Genomic DNA, 16,096 nt, shown 5'->3' with positions numbered 1-16,096 from the left:
CAACTCCATTACCGCAGCTTGTATATGTATAAGTTCCAAACACTCAGGGGACACGTATCAAGGGTAGTAGACCTTATCACAAATTATGAATGCATGAGTACATTAACTGCCAGCATTGTCTTTGTTAGACATTTATACACATATGAACCTATGGAGTCATGCAAATATACTGTTATACCTTGCTGAAGTCATATTTCTGCTCTGCTGAAATGCCATCCTGTGCAACTTTATTGACACAGTGTGTCCATAGGTTATCCTCTTAGACTCATGGAACAGAAACATACACAGGTCCATGACACACCTGTCACTGTGTAACAATACTGCCAGTACAACATCATGCACCATAAGGTACACAAATGTATGCTGCATACTGTAGACACATGCCAGCATACAGTATATGTTGGTGAGTACTACAAGTGCCATGGCAAAACAATAATGCATTACATATGTACATGTTAAGTAATATAGTCACCCTGTGTATCAGCACATAGTGCCATTTCTCTACATCAATGAGAAGGATGACAGGGATGTGACACAGGCATCTTCAGTTGCACAGGGTGTTGTTTGGGGGTGTTGCAGGCCTAGGATGGCCCAAATGGTTGACAGCATGTATGTGAGTCAGGAAGGGGAGTGGGATAGATGGACCATGGAGAGTTACCGTGTGTGTCTGTAGGTGACCTGCATGTGACAGTGGTGTGTGTGTGTGCGTGTACACAGTCAATCTCAGTGTTAGCCCTACATATCTGTATGTTGGACAGCTGTGGACTGTACATGGTAGAGTTAACAGTTTATTGTCTCCAGCCCTGAACATGGAAACTGGCTCCGCCAGGAGTTGTGCTGGTACCACCATGCCCAAGGGCACATGTGGTGTTAGTACCTGATGGTGATGGTCTCTGTTGGTACTGTGTCCCCCATGGGACCACCCAGGACCATGATCCCATGATTCCATGGCCTGCCACATTGTGGTGTGTACAGCACACTTCCCTCTGTAGTGCTGGATGTACTCCCACTATGGCAGCATGACTGTGCATGGCCATGTGGACTCTCAGCAGTTGGTGTTGCTGACCTAAGTCAATGGGTCCAATGTCCAACTCATAGGTTGGTACCAGGCTATCGGTCCTAGGGCCTATACAAGCCTAGCCAAAAAGGTACCTAGGCTATCGCCACCCAAGAAAATTATTTTCCTGTGCCCCTGTTGAGCAGAGCCACAGAGGTGATCCCCGGGGTGAATTTCCTATTTCCCATCCAATCATCAAGATTTTTCTTGAAGGGTGCTAATGAGGAGCTTTGTTTGATATGGATAGGTAGTTTGTTCCAGAGTATGGGAAGTCTCTGGAACAGGAATCTATCCCTCCTGCATGTTGTATTTATTTTGGTGACAAGGTTTAGGACCATAGAGGGTGTAGCTCGGAGGGACTGGGATTTCTTTAAGTGGATCATGTCCAACAGCTCAGGGTTTGACATAGCTTTGTATGTCAGGCAGAGATCACCTCTGAGTAGGTGATATGCGATGGAGTAAAGCTGGCGTTTTTTGAGACGGTCTGCATAGAGCATCTGTTTGAGGCCAGTAATCCTCTTTGTAAGGTATTTCTGCGGCCTTTCCAGTTGTTGTAGATGTCTTGTGAGGTACATACCAAAAGGGGCGTTGTACTCTATAATGGGTCTAATGAGTGATGAGTAGAAGGGAAAAATGACCTCTTTTTTCCTCTTTGAGAAACCTTTTGTGATGATGTGTGCCACATAGAAGGATTTCCTGACTACTGTGTTGATGTGATTATCAAAGGAGAGATTACTGCCCATCTGTGTCCCAAGGTCCCTTAACACACTTTCTGTGTTTAGTAGACTACCACCTATGTGGTAGCTCATGAGTACAGAGTTTTTACCAAAGGGGATGACAATGCACTTTTTGGCATTGAGCTTGAGGCCATGGCTTTGATGCCAGGCATCTGTCTCAGTGAGGCCTTTTGTAGGATGTCCACATTGTTAGAAATTTCAATTATGGCTCCTAGTTTGCAGTCGTCTGTGAACTTCATTAGCCAAAGACCTTCTGTGTTAGCCTGTACTTCAGAAAAGTAGATACCAAACAGGAGAGGACCCAGGACTGAACCCTGTGTACTCCACTTGTCACTGGTACTAAGTCAGATTTGGAGTCTGCTACTTTCACAGTGTGGGTTCTGTCAGTGAGCCAGTTGGCATCCCATCTTGTTACAGGGATTTATACCTAGTTTAGTGAGTTTATCTATAATTCCAGAGTGGGGGATGGTGTCAAAAGCCTTGGTGAGGTCTAGATAAGCTGTGTGAACCACCTTACCCTTGTCTACAGCTTTGGTGACTGCTTCAAAGAAGTCAATCCGGTTTAGGAGACATGATCTTCCTTTTACAAACCTGAACTGGTTGGGGTCCAAATTTTGGAGATTACCAGTGTCTTTGTTTATAAGCTCTGTGATGATACATTCTATGGCCTTTCCAGTCCAGGCTTGTTAGGCTAATGGGGTGGTAGTTCCTGGGGTCCATGGTGGCTTCCCCTTTGTGGAGTGGGATAACCATCATTGTGCACCATTCAAGGGGCACAAACTCTGAGATGAGGCTATGATTGAACATGGTGCTTAGGTGGGGTGCCAGTTCATTCCGTAGTTCATGTAGAACGCAGCCTGGGATGTTGCAGGTCCCATGGATGCTGTTTTCTTGGCTTTGGAGAGTGTGCTTTTTACCTGTGCAGCCATGATTAGAGGAACTTTGCATTCTTCCAGTATATAGATGGGCCCTTTATGGGGTGAGGGGGTAAAGTTATCAATGAACCTATCTGCCAGGATATTGACAGTATCAGTTAGTTCTGTATATTTAGTGCCATTGTGCTATAACTCAGAGCAGATCTAAGTGTTGCCATTGAGATTCTTGACATAGCTATAGAATGCTTTGTGGTTGTCTTTAGAATCAGTGACAATTTTGTTTTCATAACTAGCTATGGAGGATTTTATTAGGGATCTCAGCTTCTTACTGTTCTTCCAGTCATGGGATCTTACTCTTTTTTGCAACACTTTCTTTCTTCTGCTGTAGAGTTTGTTTATCACAGGGGACCATCAGATTGGCTTCTTTTTTTTGGAGGATAGCATCTTGTTTCTGTTAGAGATAGCATGATCCATGCACTCGTTTAAGTGCTTATAAAATGCATTTGTGTAGGATTCAGCAGTTGTACCTTTATTGACCATCTGCATGGGTGTCGTGAAGTTTGCCACTTCTGTCTTAAGAAGTGTGAAGTTGGCTTTGAAGAAATTTTTTACAGTGGTTTCCCTAATGGGGGGTGGGGGCGGGATGTGGATGTCTAGGCTGATTAGCCTGTGGTCGGATCTGACCAACGAGGAACTGACCTCTGGTGTGGAACACTCGTCACCCATGTTGGTAATAACCAGGTCTAGGATATTGCTGTCCCTGGTGGGGGTGTGGATAAGTTGATCCAAGGCGTTGGAATTTATGAGTTCAAGAAAATGTTAAGCAAAAGAGTTGGTACATGAGTAGTTTTCCCAGTTAATGGTGGGGTAGTTGAAATCACCCATTATTAGGGTGTTGGGTTGTACCCTAATATTTTCCAGTGCATCAAGAAATGAGGATTGGGAATCCTGGGGCATGGTGGGGGATCTGTATCAAATTACAATTTGGATTGCGGTCTTGCCCAGAGTTAGTTTCACTTGGATAATCTCGGATGCATTATGCTGAGCAACTAGCCTGGAGATGTGGATATCCTTAATGAATAAGGACACACCTCCACTTTTACTGTTTCTGTCCAGGTTAGGTGCCTGAAAGGTGTGGTATGAATTATAGCCTTGTAATGCAGGGGTGCTCTCTGGAGCATTGAACCAGGTCTCTGTCACTGCACAAATGTCAATGTTCTGCATTTTAAGGAGTGCCTCAAGTGAATGCATTTTGAGGTTTAGACTTCTAGCATTGAATAGCATTACCCTCAGATTTTGCTTGTTTGTACCTTTTATGGTGGTGAATTTGTCATTTGAACCTTGACTATAAAAGGCACTATAGGGGGCAAGAGCCTTAGCCAGTATCCGGAATCCCAAGGGTGATAGGTACAGGCCGTCCCTCGCAAAGCATTGTGATCTGTCGATCATGTCATCCCAGGCAGACAGATACTGGATCCCCTTAGAATGACACCAGAAGCTTAGCCAATTGCTGAAGTCAATTAATTTGTCCTTGTACTGTGGTTTCATTCTGGGTGATGGCAGGATGCTACTCAGGGCTAGGGTCATACCTTCCTGGGCTACAAGATTGGAGACCTCCTCCATGTCTCTTTTCATGTAGTCCAGGGAGGTACATCTCAGGTCATTCACACCAACATGGACAATGAGAGAGTCATATTTGTATTTGTTGTGGAATGACCTGTGTGCATGTGTTCTGTGGCAGATCCTGGCACCCAACAGACAGCTGACAGTAACTTTCTCCTTGTTTAGCCTGTTGAGTGGAACATCAGTGTGGCTGACTATAGAGTCACCTATGACTAGAGTGTTGGGTACGTTGTTATGCCTTATGGGCTGTGGTTGAGTGGCACACTGACTTTGTGGGCTATGTGTCATTTGGGTTGTGTTGGGGGTTGGAGATTGCATGTGTTTCTGCTTTGGAGGTCTCTGTTGCTTTAGCAGATTTTTATTGAGATCCTCCGTGAATGTAGGTGTGTGTTTTGTTTTCCTATGTGTGTGTTTTGGTGGTGTAAGTTTTGCAGGACTATGTGATGAGTGTGGTGTGGTGCAAGTGTTTACCTTCTCCTCTTAGCTGTCTATTCCAGTCTTGGGAGAAGAGAGCTTTGCTTCCAGTTTGGCTATATAAGTGCATCTCTCACAGGTTGTAGTGACGGGTGGTAGGAGGAGAGAGTTGTCTGTGTACATGAGGCAATTGCCATATTGCCCCAAGATGCCCAGATTCATCAGGTAGACAGGAGAAAATACCAGGAGTTGACCCTTAGACATGCCTGGATAGGTGCTTATTTATTAAGTACTAAAAACTGTTTTCCTCTAGATGAGTGAGGAAAGGTAAGTGCTGTAGTAATTTCTAGCTTATTTAGTGCTTACAATGAGTTCTGAACAAGTGCTGTGCTCAAAGAAACAGATTTGAGTGCTAAAACTAAAAAAAATGGCTAGTTCTAAGGGAAAATTTGAAGAGCAGACTTTATGCCTCCACAAGTAGTTTAACCCTAACTAAGTGGCGATGCATAAAGTGTATATTTTTTAATATAACAGTAGCAAATGAGCAAACTAATTTAAACAAATTAACCAATAAAAAGCTGAAAACTGAGCCCCATTCCAGCAGTCTTCAATCAGACAAGTTCTAACTGCACACTCCTGACACTAGGTTGCAGGGGAACCTTCTCCAAAAAAAGATGGTCTGGATTAGTGCTCAAGTTATACAAACAAAGCTATATTCAGCAAGTCTGAATTTAGTCAGTATTCCCAGATGTTCCAGTACAGACAATGTGCGGTCCAAGACAGACACTGTCTCAGCCTACCATCTACCCACTGCATCAGTGAACTGATCCAAGATATCCTCAATGCAGTCAGATGGTTCTGCATCCATAACCCTAAACATACATCTGGTGTTCCTTTCAGAATGTGCTTGTGCCTGCATGATAGCCCTAAACATGTGTCAAGTGACCTGTGATGTGGCACCTGCAACAGGTGGTGGACGGACAGCAGACCTCCAACAAGCACCCCTATCAATCTGCCTGTGTGGGACATCACCATCTCTCTGGCTATGGCCAGTGTTTACACTCAATAGAGCCATAGTTGCCACACCTTTCTATGCAATGTCCCCACCCTCTGACTGTCCAATACCTGTGGCTTGTGGGCACTGGGTATGTGTGGGCATACTGACTGTCTGCTGAGACAATGCAGAAGAGGGATGATAACCTCTGTCACAGATTCAGCCCCTAACAACCCCACCTGTGCCTCCCTGTAGCCACCATCATCATCAGAGTCCGAAGAGACACTGACATCAGGTTGTTCATAGGTTCATAGGTTCATACTAGGCTACCTGCCCAAGGGCATTTATAAGCCTAGCCCAGAGTTTTGTGGCTTTCGCCACCCCTTTAGTTTGGAGGATACTATGCCCATTATTTTGCTGTGCCTCTGTCAAGCAGTGATACTGAGATAATCCCTGGGGTATATCTGTGATCTCCCATCCATTGGTCAAGATTTCTCTTGAACAAAGCCAGCGAGGTGCTCTGCCTCACATGTACCGGGATTTTGTTCCACAGCATAGGGAGTCTCTAGGTGATGAATCTGTCCCTCCAGCATGTCCTATTAATAACTGTTTCAAGGTTTAAGTCTCCCGCCCTTGTAGTTCTGAGGGATCTAGATTTTTTGAGGTGAAGCATGTTCATCAATTCTGGGTTGGACATGGCCTTGTATGTCAGGCACAGGTCACCTCTGAGCAGACGGTAAGTGACTGAATAGAGCTGGAGTTCCTTCAGTCGGGCAGCATAGGACATATTTTTGAGACTCTTTATCCTTTTGGTGAGGAACTTTAGGGGCCTTCCCAGTTGCTGCAGGTGTCGTGTCAGATACATTCCGAATGGGGCATTGTACTCAATCATTGGTCTGATGAGTGATGAGTACAGGGGGACGATGACTTCCCTTGATCTAGATGTGAATCCCTTCATGATCAGGTGGGCAATGTAGAAGGTCTTCCTAACTACTTTGGCAACGTGAGTGTCAAACGAAAGGTTACTGTCAACCTGGGTCCCCAAATCCCTGATAACCTCTTCTGTGCTTAGTGGGTTGCCACCTATATGGTAGCTAGGGGTAACCTTGTTTTTCCCGAAGGGTATGACTATGCATTTTTTGGCGTTTAACTTTAGGCCATGGCTCTGGCACCAGTTATCCATTTCTATAAGACCCTTCTGAAGGATATCTGTGTCAGATGTGTTCTCAACTATGGTGCCCAGTTTGCAGTCATCTTCAAATTTTGTCAGCCATAATCCTCCTGTGTTTTCTTGTACTACTGAAAAGTAGATGCCGAACAGGAGTGGGCCCAGGACTGAGCCCTGTGGGACACCACTTGTAACAGGCTTTGAGTCTGACATGGTGCCAGCAACTCTGACCCTGTGGGTTCTGTCACTTAGCCAGTTTGCAACCCATCTTGTGACGTATGGGTTTACATTTAAGCTGATGAGTTTTTCAATGATACCTGAGTGGGGTATTGTGTTGAAAGCCTTTGCCAGGTCGAGGTAGGCTGTGTGGACTGCCTTTACCTCATCAATGGCCTTGGTGACTGTTTCGAAAAAGTCAACCAAGTTTAAAAGGCATGATCTGCCTTTGGCAAAGCCAAACTGGGTCGGATCCAAAGTCTGCAAGTCCCCTATGTCTTTATTTATGAGTTCCATTATGATCCTCTCCATAGCTTTGCAGATCAGGCTTGTCAAGCTGATGGGATGGTAATTTCCAGGGTCGGTGGAGGCACCGCCTTTGTGAAGTGGGACCACAGTTGCCGTACGCCACTCCTTAGGCACGTATCCTGAGGTGAGGCTAAGATTAAACAGCTGCCCTAACTGCAGGTTTAATTCCTCATTGAGTTCGTGGAGCACACAACCGGGGACACCATCTGGTCCCATGGATGCTGTGTTTTTTGCCTTGGAGAGAGCAGTTCTCACCTGAGCGTTAGAGATGTTTGGGGGGCTACAATCCTCTGGTATGGATATCTCACCTTTTGGGGAGGGGGTTTGCACTGAACCTGTCAGCCAGTATGTTGGCAATGTCTGTAGGTTCAGCAATTTTTACATCATTTTGAACTAATTCTAAGCATATCTGGGAGTTTCCTCCCAGGTTTCTAACATAGCTAAAGAAGGCCTTATGATTATCTTTTGAGTCCTTAGCGACTTTTCTCTCAAAATTTGCCTTGGATGATTTTATGAGAGATCTTAGTTTTTTACTTACAATGATCAAATGTGTTTTCCCTTTTAAAGATTTTGCTCTATCTTGTAGTAGCTTCCTCCTTTTGTTGTAGAGCTTGTTTATGGCTGGGGTCCACCAGACTGAATGCTTGCCTTTGGTACAAAGAGTCTTTGTTTTGTTTGGGATTGCCTGATCCATGCAGTCCTGTAGGTGCTGGTAGAAGGCATTTGTAAGTGATTCAGCAGCTTGAGTAATGGTTTCTGCAGGCTCGGGGGCCTTAAAAGAGACCACACCAGTCTTTAGAAGTGTGAAGTCGGCTTTTGAGAAGTTCTTCACTGTGGTCTTTTTTATCTCAGGTGGGGGCGGGATGTGGACTTTCAGTGAGATTAGTTTATGGTCTGATCTCACCAGTGAGGGGTATACTTCCGGTGTTGAACATTGTGACCCCATGTTCATGATGATGAGATCTAGTATGTTTTCTCCTCTTGTGGGGATGGTGACTAGTTGTTCCATGGCATTTGAGTTTATGAACTCTAGGAACCTTTTGGGCTAGAGTGTTGGGGCTTGAGTAGTGATCCCAGTCTATATTCAGGTAGTTGAAGTCACCTAGTATGATGGTGTTTGGAGATACATTTATCCCCTCCAGTGTTTTCAGGAAAGCTATGTGAGGTTCCAGAGATTGAGAGGGAGGCCTGTAACATGCTACAAATTGCAGAGCCATCTTGCCTATGGTTAATTGCACCTGGATGGTCTCCGATGCATTGTGCGTTGCCACCAACTTTGAGGTGTGGGTGTCCTTGATGAATATAGACACCCCCCCTCCTTTCTTGGTGTTGTCCGGATTTTGGGGCTGGAACGCATGATATGAGATAAAACCTGATAGTGCCGGGGTGCTCTCAGGAGCCTTGAACCAGGTTTCAGTCACAGCACAGACATCGATGTTCTCCATACTGAGAAGGGCCTCGAGTGCATGCATCTTGAGGTTGAGACTTCTGGCATTGAGCAGCATTACCCTTAGTTTTTTTCCTTTTTTGTGTTCTAGGGTGGTAGGTTTAGAATTTGAGCCTTGCCTAAAAAGGCACTATGGGGTGGCAAGAGCCTTTGCCAATATCCGAAGCCCAGGGTGACAGGTGCAAGCCATCCATGGAAGCAGAGTGGCTTGTCCAGCATGTCATCCCAGGCAGACAGACATTGGATCCCCTTTGAATGACACCAGAGTTTAAGCCAATTATTAAAGCTGATCATCTTGTCTCTGTATTGTGGCATCATTCTTGGTGAAGGTAGGATACTGCTCAAGGTCAGGGTCATACCTGCCTGGGCTACATAATCAGAGAGCTCCTCTATGTCTCTTTTCATGTAGTCCAAGGAGGTACATCTCAGGTCGTTCACACCAGCATGGACAATGACAGAATCGTACTTGTACCTGCTGTTGAGAGACCTGAGTGCTTGCGTTATGTGGTGGATTCTAGCACCCGACAGGCAGCTTACTGTGACCTTTTCCTTACTCAATCTGGTGAGCGGGACGTCAGTGTGTCTGACTATGGAGTCACCAATGACGAGTGTGTCTGGCATTGTGTTTGGCCTTAAGGGCTGTGACTGTTTGGCACACTGACTATGTGGTCTATGTGTTGCATGTGTTGTGTCCTGAGGTGGCAGTTGTTTGGGTGTCTGCTTTGGTGGCCTCTGCTGTGTGAGGGAGAGACACCACCCTCCACCAGTCACCCATGGAAACCAAGACAAAACCAGTACATTACTACCTGCACTATTATGTATAGAAAATCCACCAACAGTCATAATAATGAGCATCAATGACTGCATTACCAGACTGTCACCTTCTCATCTCCACTTTCATGTGAAACAGACTTCCTCACAGCAAAATACACATTCAATTCAAAGTCAGTATAACAAGCACATCAGGTAAATCAAGTGAAACTTGACCAGCACAATTTACCTTTTAGTTAGTCAGTATGAAACTATACTTGATAAACCAATGCATAAAACCCAATACACATATCTTAACAAATACTTTTGACATCCCTGATACGTGTCCTGCACCTCTCATATTCATAGATCAAGTGTTAAAGGCCCTATCCAAGGCAAAGAACTCAGCTTCCATTGGACCTGATAGTATCCCAGGCTGTATTTTGCACCATCTCCAGCAATAACTGAATTCACCATTGAGCACCCTATTCAACCACAGCCTAAGTACAGGCTTCATCCCAGCAGAGTGGAGGACTGCCATTGTCATCACCTTGCACAAAGGTTGTTCCACTACTGACCCTGGAAACTATCGCCCCATTAGCTTGACAAGTCTGATCTGTAAAGCCATGGAGCATATTATTATGGATCTCATAAACAAGGCCATAGGCAATCTCAAAGCACTTACCCCCACCCAGTTCAGATTCATTAAGGGCAGATCTTACATGTTGAACTTGGATGACTTCTTTGAGACTGTCACCAAAGCCCTGGATGAAGTAAAGTCAGTATATACAGCTTACCTTGAATTGCCCAAGGCCTTTGACACAATCCCCCACTCAGGCATCATTGAAAAGCTTACACAACTTTGTGCAAATCCATATCTCATCAGGTGGATGGCCAACTGGCTCACTGACAGGACCCTCATGGTCAAAATATGGTCCTCCACCTCCAATATCAGACTTGTCACTAGTGTAGTACCCCAGGAATCTGACCCAGGGTCCCTATTATTTGGCATCTACTTCATGGAGGTCCAGGCCAATACAAAAGGCCTGTGGCTGTCCGAGTTTGTGGACAATTGTACATTTGCTGCTATCATTGACTCTCCAAATGATGCTAACATACTGCAAGAGGGTCTCATAGCAACTAATGGCTGGTGCCAAAACCAAGTTAAATGCATAAAAAGGTATCATCATACCATTCGGCAAAACCACAGCTCCTACTGATTATCAGATCAATGGCAACCCCCTAATAACACAACCTGTGGTGAGAAACCCGGGTACTCAGGCTGATAATCTCACAATTGACCATCATGTAGTGGCAGTGGTCAGAAAAGCCTTTTACTTGGTTCAGCTCATAAGTAAAGAGATTGCATCCAACAAAAAGGAGGTTATTACCTCTCCATACTCCTCTCTCATTAGACCAATAATTGAGTATAGTGCCCAGTTTAGTATGTACATCTCCAAACATCTGCACCAAGTGGAAAGGCCATAGAAATACCTCACAAAGAGAATCCATGGCCTCCAACATCTGTCTTATGTGGACAGGCTCAAAGCACTATCACTCTACTCGGTATCTTACAGGTTGTTCAGAGGTCATCTGTGTCTCACCTACAAAGCAATCTAAGACCATGTCCTACTAGAGATGCTCCATAACTTTATGTCTAATTCCTCATGCATTGCCCACTTGAAAGGCCTGAATCTAATATGCGATATCAACAAAACCTGCTGGAGAGACAGGTTTGTCTCCCAGAGGCTGCACTGTCTCTGGAATAGACTTCCCATACACGTCAAACAAAGTACGTCACTGACTCTCATCAAACACAACCTTGACGAGTGGATAGGAAACTACAAATTTGTCCTAGGGGTTTCACCTATGTCCACTAATGACAGAGGGACAGGTGCTGAGAGAGGTTTCTTTTTGGGGATAAATTCTTGGCTAGTCTTGTAATAGACCCATGGCCATTAGCCTAGTAACGTCCTATGATCCCATGATAATATATATATATATATATATATATATATATATATATATATATATATATATATATATATATATATATATATATATATATATATATATATATATATATATATATGTCAGTACCACTGCATGTTGCTTTAACCTCACCAATTTCCAGACCGAACTTAAATCCTGCAATTGGTCCAACCTAAAGCTACTTCCCCTAGACAAAGCAGTCTCACACTTTAATACTAACTTCCTAGCCATCTTAGACAGGCATGCTCCCATAAGAAAGATCAGAACCAAAACCAAAATAGCTCCATGGCTAACCAAAGTAATTAAACAAAAGCTAACTGCTAGGGAAACAGCATGGACCACCTGGAAATCCACCAAATCCAGTCAAGAACATATTAGTTACAAACAATTGAGAAACGAAGCTAAAAAAATCAATTAAGCTAGACAACAAACCTACTATCTCAGCTTACAAAAAAAGCACCAAAACCAGTCAGAAAAATTCTGGTCAGGTCTCAGTAAACTACTCCATCCAGGTAAATCCACTTCCTCCACCCCTTCATCTACATTACATCTACCCCCTGAAAGTATAGCAGAGGCCTTCAATACTTTCTTTACAGAAACAGTGCAATCCCTAGCTAATAACCTACCTCCCAACTTAGCAAACATCACCTCAGCCCCACCAGATAACATACCCCCATTCAAATATGATACAATCCTCACAAATTATATTAAATCCCTACTTAAGAAACTCAAACCCACCACACTAGCAGCAGACTTACTCCCTGCTGAATTCCTACAAAAAGCCGCAAATTAAATATCATACCCTATTTCCATCTTAATCAACTGTACTCTTCATGAATCTTATGTCCCCTCCATATGGAAAATCTACCACATTATACCACTTCACAAAGGGGGTAACTCCACAGAACTCTCAAACTACAGGCCTATAGCCACTCTATCTCCCTTAGCCAAAATAATGGAAAAATGTATACATGAACAAATTCTAACTCACCTTATTCAGAACAATCTCCTAGCCCCATCCCAGCATGGATTCAGACCTGCCCATAGTACCACAACAGCACTTCTCTCCTTCTCTCACACAATAAATCTGAACCATAATCACAACAAACTCTCCTCTGCCCTCTTTCTTGACCTATCTAAAGCATTTGATATGGTCAATCACCCACCTACTCCTAGACACACTCAAATCATTCAACCTTAACAACCTAGTAATCAAGTGGTTCCAATCTTACTTGCAGGGCAGACAACAAGCAGCATTATGGAAAGACAATCTATCCCCCCTACTACCAATCACCCTTGCTGTCCCCCAAGGGTCGATATTAGGCCCCATCCTCTTCTCAATTTTCATTAATGACCTACCCAAAGTTATCCCTGAAGCAACCTGTATTCAGTATGCAAATGACTCTACACTAATCTGTTCTGCCACCACCCCCTCAGACCTGCAATACCTATCCCAGAGCATATTCAACAAAGTAGAGATCTGGTTAAATAATCGCAGTCTCCTATTGAATCCCAACAAAACCAAACTACTACTTCTCTCCCTTACCCAAAAAACCTCATCACCGAATATTACAATCTCATCCAATAATGGCACCATAATCTCTCCAGATCCATCTACAAAACTACTTGGTGTAATAATAGATAATAACCTTACATTTGAGACTCATATCAACAAAACCGTCAAAACAGTTAACAAAAAAATAGGCTCCCTATATAGGATTAAATAATTTCTAACCCCACCGGCCAGAACAGTCATAGCTAGAACACACCTTCTCTCAACCCTTCTCTATGCCTCTCCCATTTTCCTAAACCTACAGAAAGCTAACCTAAACAAAATAGCTAGCTGCTACAACAATATAGCTAGATTCGCCACAGCATACAGAACCCATCACTGTCAAAATCTTCAAACATTGGACTGGCTAGAGCTTCCCAATCATCTCCAGTACAACCAACTCATAGTTATTCATAAAATCCTCTACCAACCTAACAGTACACCTATTCTGGCAAATATTATCACCCCCTACTGCAACCTACCATCTCTCCGCTCATCTAACAAGATGCAAGTTCAATCTGCCAAAGCCAACAACTCAGCTGGAAAATCACTTCTCTCCAACTCAACTGGTAAGAAATGAAACACACTCCCCCCAGATCTTACCACTATAGCCTCCTTACCCCAATTCAAAACATCCCTAAAGGGGGACCTAAACAAGCATTGGCTATGTCCATGTCAAGACCAAGGCTAACTCGACTTACACGCAACTCTTGAAGGCAAATGATGCAATTTGGAATTAACCTTCTACCTAAACCCACCTTAATTATAACTACTTCTCTATAACCTTCAGAACAACAGTCACTAATTCCTACCTAACTTCCTATATACAACTTTAGAATTCTGTGTTTCTAACTCCCTACACTAACTTTAAATCCCTTGTCTGTACCTCCTCTTGTGTATCCTATCATCCTAGCTTTTATACACATATGTATTCAACCCTTCTACATCCAATTTCCAGGAACTCTCCTCTTAACTAAACACCTTTTTCTCACTAATTACCTTTGTTTTCTCTGGGTAGTCACTCATGTCATCTATCATTGTATCATGCCATTCTATACACTCAAATGCTTTACTGTTATTGCTGTAAATATGTAATTCTACTATTGCTGTACATATGTAATACTATAAACCTACAATGATCTTAAATTTCAATGTAACAATATATATATATATATATATATATATATATATATATATATATATATATATATAAAAAAACTCCAATTGAAACTTTAAGAAGTTACATCTTTTAATGTAACCATGAATATTGACCATCATCTTTTTGTACATGTGGAGCTTTTCTCCCCTGGCCTCTGCTGAAAATGGACATGTATCCAGTTGGACTTTCCCGGTTAACAAATGTAAAATAAATAAATAAATATATATATATATATATATATATATATATATATATATATATATATATATATATATACAAACACAGGTTGCAATGCCTAAGGTATTTACCATCAACCTTTGGGTTTTAAATGGCATGTCAGATTAATTGTCTCATGTAAACCAGGAGGCTTATTCTCTCTTAACAAAAGTATTTCTGTTCATTCAGCTATACACCTGTGATTACCGACTCTAAGAACCTTAGGTAAATGTTCCAGAATGGAACATACAAACATTCTACTCTGGTTATATACAAACGTAAGTGTACCTAGGGCATTATCATGGCCCTTAATGTAAGACAACAGTGTCAAGCTTACCAGGAGCAGGACCACAGCCTTGGAAAACACCTGATGGACCTGTAAAAAGTTGTCAAAGGGAGATTGTGCCTATTAAATTTGTTCAACTTGTTCAATTTCTTCAAAATAGTCACCAAAGCCATGGACAAGAGGAAGATGGTGCACAACATTTTCCTTGACCTAGCCAAAGCCACTATTCCCATCTCAGGCATAATAAATAAACTCTCCCAGTTAGGCATCAACCCGTATGTTACCAGATGCATAGCTAACTGGCTCACTGATAGAACCCACTCAGTCAAAATAGGGGCAGCCACCTCTAGTAGTAGACCTGTAACTAGAGGCGTACCCCAAAGATCAGTCTTGGGGCCTCTACTGTTTGGGATACACTTTTCTGAGGTGCAAGCCAAAAACCTGAGGTCTGTGGCTGACTAAGTTTGCAGATGATTGTAAGCTGGCACTGTATTAAATTCCCTTAGTGATGTGAATATCCTCCAAGAGGGCCTTACCCAAAAAAAATGACTGGTGCCAGGAGCATGGCCTCAAACAGAATGCCAAGAAATGCATCATTATCCCCTTTGTGAAAAATGGCATCCCCACTAATTATCACATTAATAACAATGTATTACTGTATGGATAGTACAGTGGTAGCATTGTTATCTCACAGCAAGAGGTTCTGTGGTTCGATTCCTGGCTGGGGTGCCTTCTCTGCAGAGTCTGTACATGCTCCCTGTGTTTGTGTGGGTTTCCTCCCATGTTACAAAGACATGTCTGGAGCCTTTCTCTCTAGGGCTCTGCAAAAATTGGCTTCATTTCAAGTTGGACTTTCACAGTTAATAAATGTTAAATAAAAAAATAAATGTACTAAGTAGTCATGAGGGAGTTGGGCACCCAGGTTGATAGCAACCTGACTTTTGACCACCGCATTGCCTCCATTGTACAGAAGGCTTTCTACATGGCCCACCTCATAAGTAAGGGTATTTCATTCAGGAACAAGGATGTCATAACATTTCTGTACTTCTCTCTTATCAGACCTGTTATCGAGTACAGTGCCCCCTGCATGTACTTTGCCAAACACTTGCAGCAGCTGGAGACACCACAGATGTTCCTGACCAGAGTAATCCAGAGTCTCAAACACTTGTCCTGTACAGATAAGATAAAAGCCCTGTCCCTCTACTCAGTCTCGTACAAACTGCTCAGAGGTGCCATCTCAGACCCAGCCTTGTTGGAGTTGCTGCATGTCCATAAGTCAAAGTCCACTTCGGCAACCTCCA

Source organism: Protopterus annectens, chromosome 4.part0 (assembly GCF_019279795.1).
Source record: "Protopterus annectens isolate FY-2018-M chromosome 4.part0, PAN1.0, whole genome shotgun sequence".
Lineage (NCBI taxonomy): Eukaryota > Metazoa > Chordata > Ceratodontiformes > Protopteridae > Protopterus > Protopterus annectens.
Note: the sequence above shows the minus strand (reverse complement) of the source record.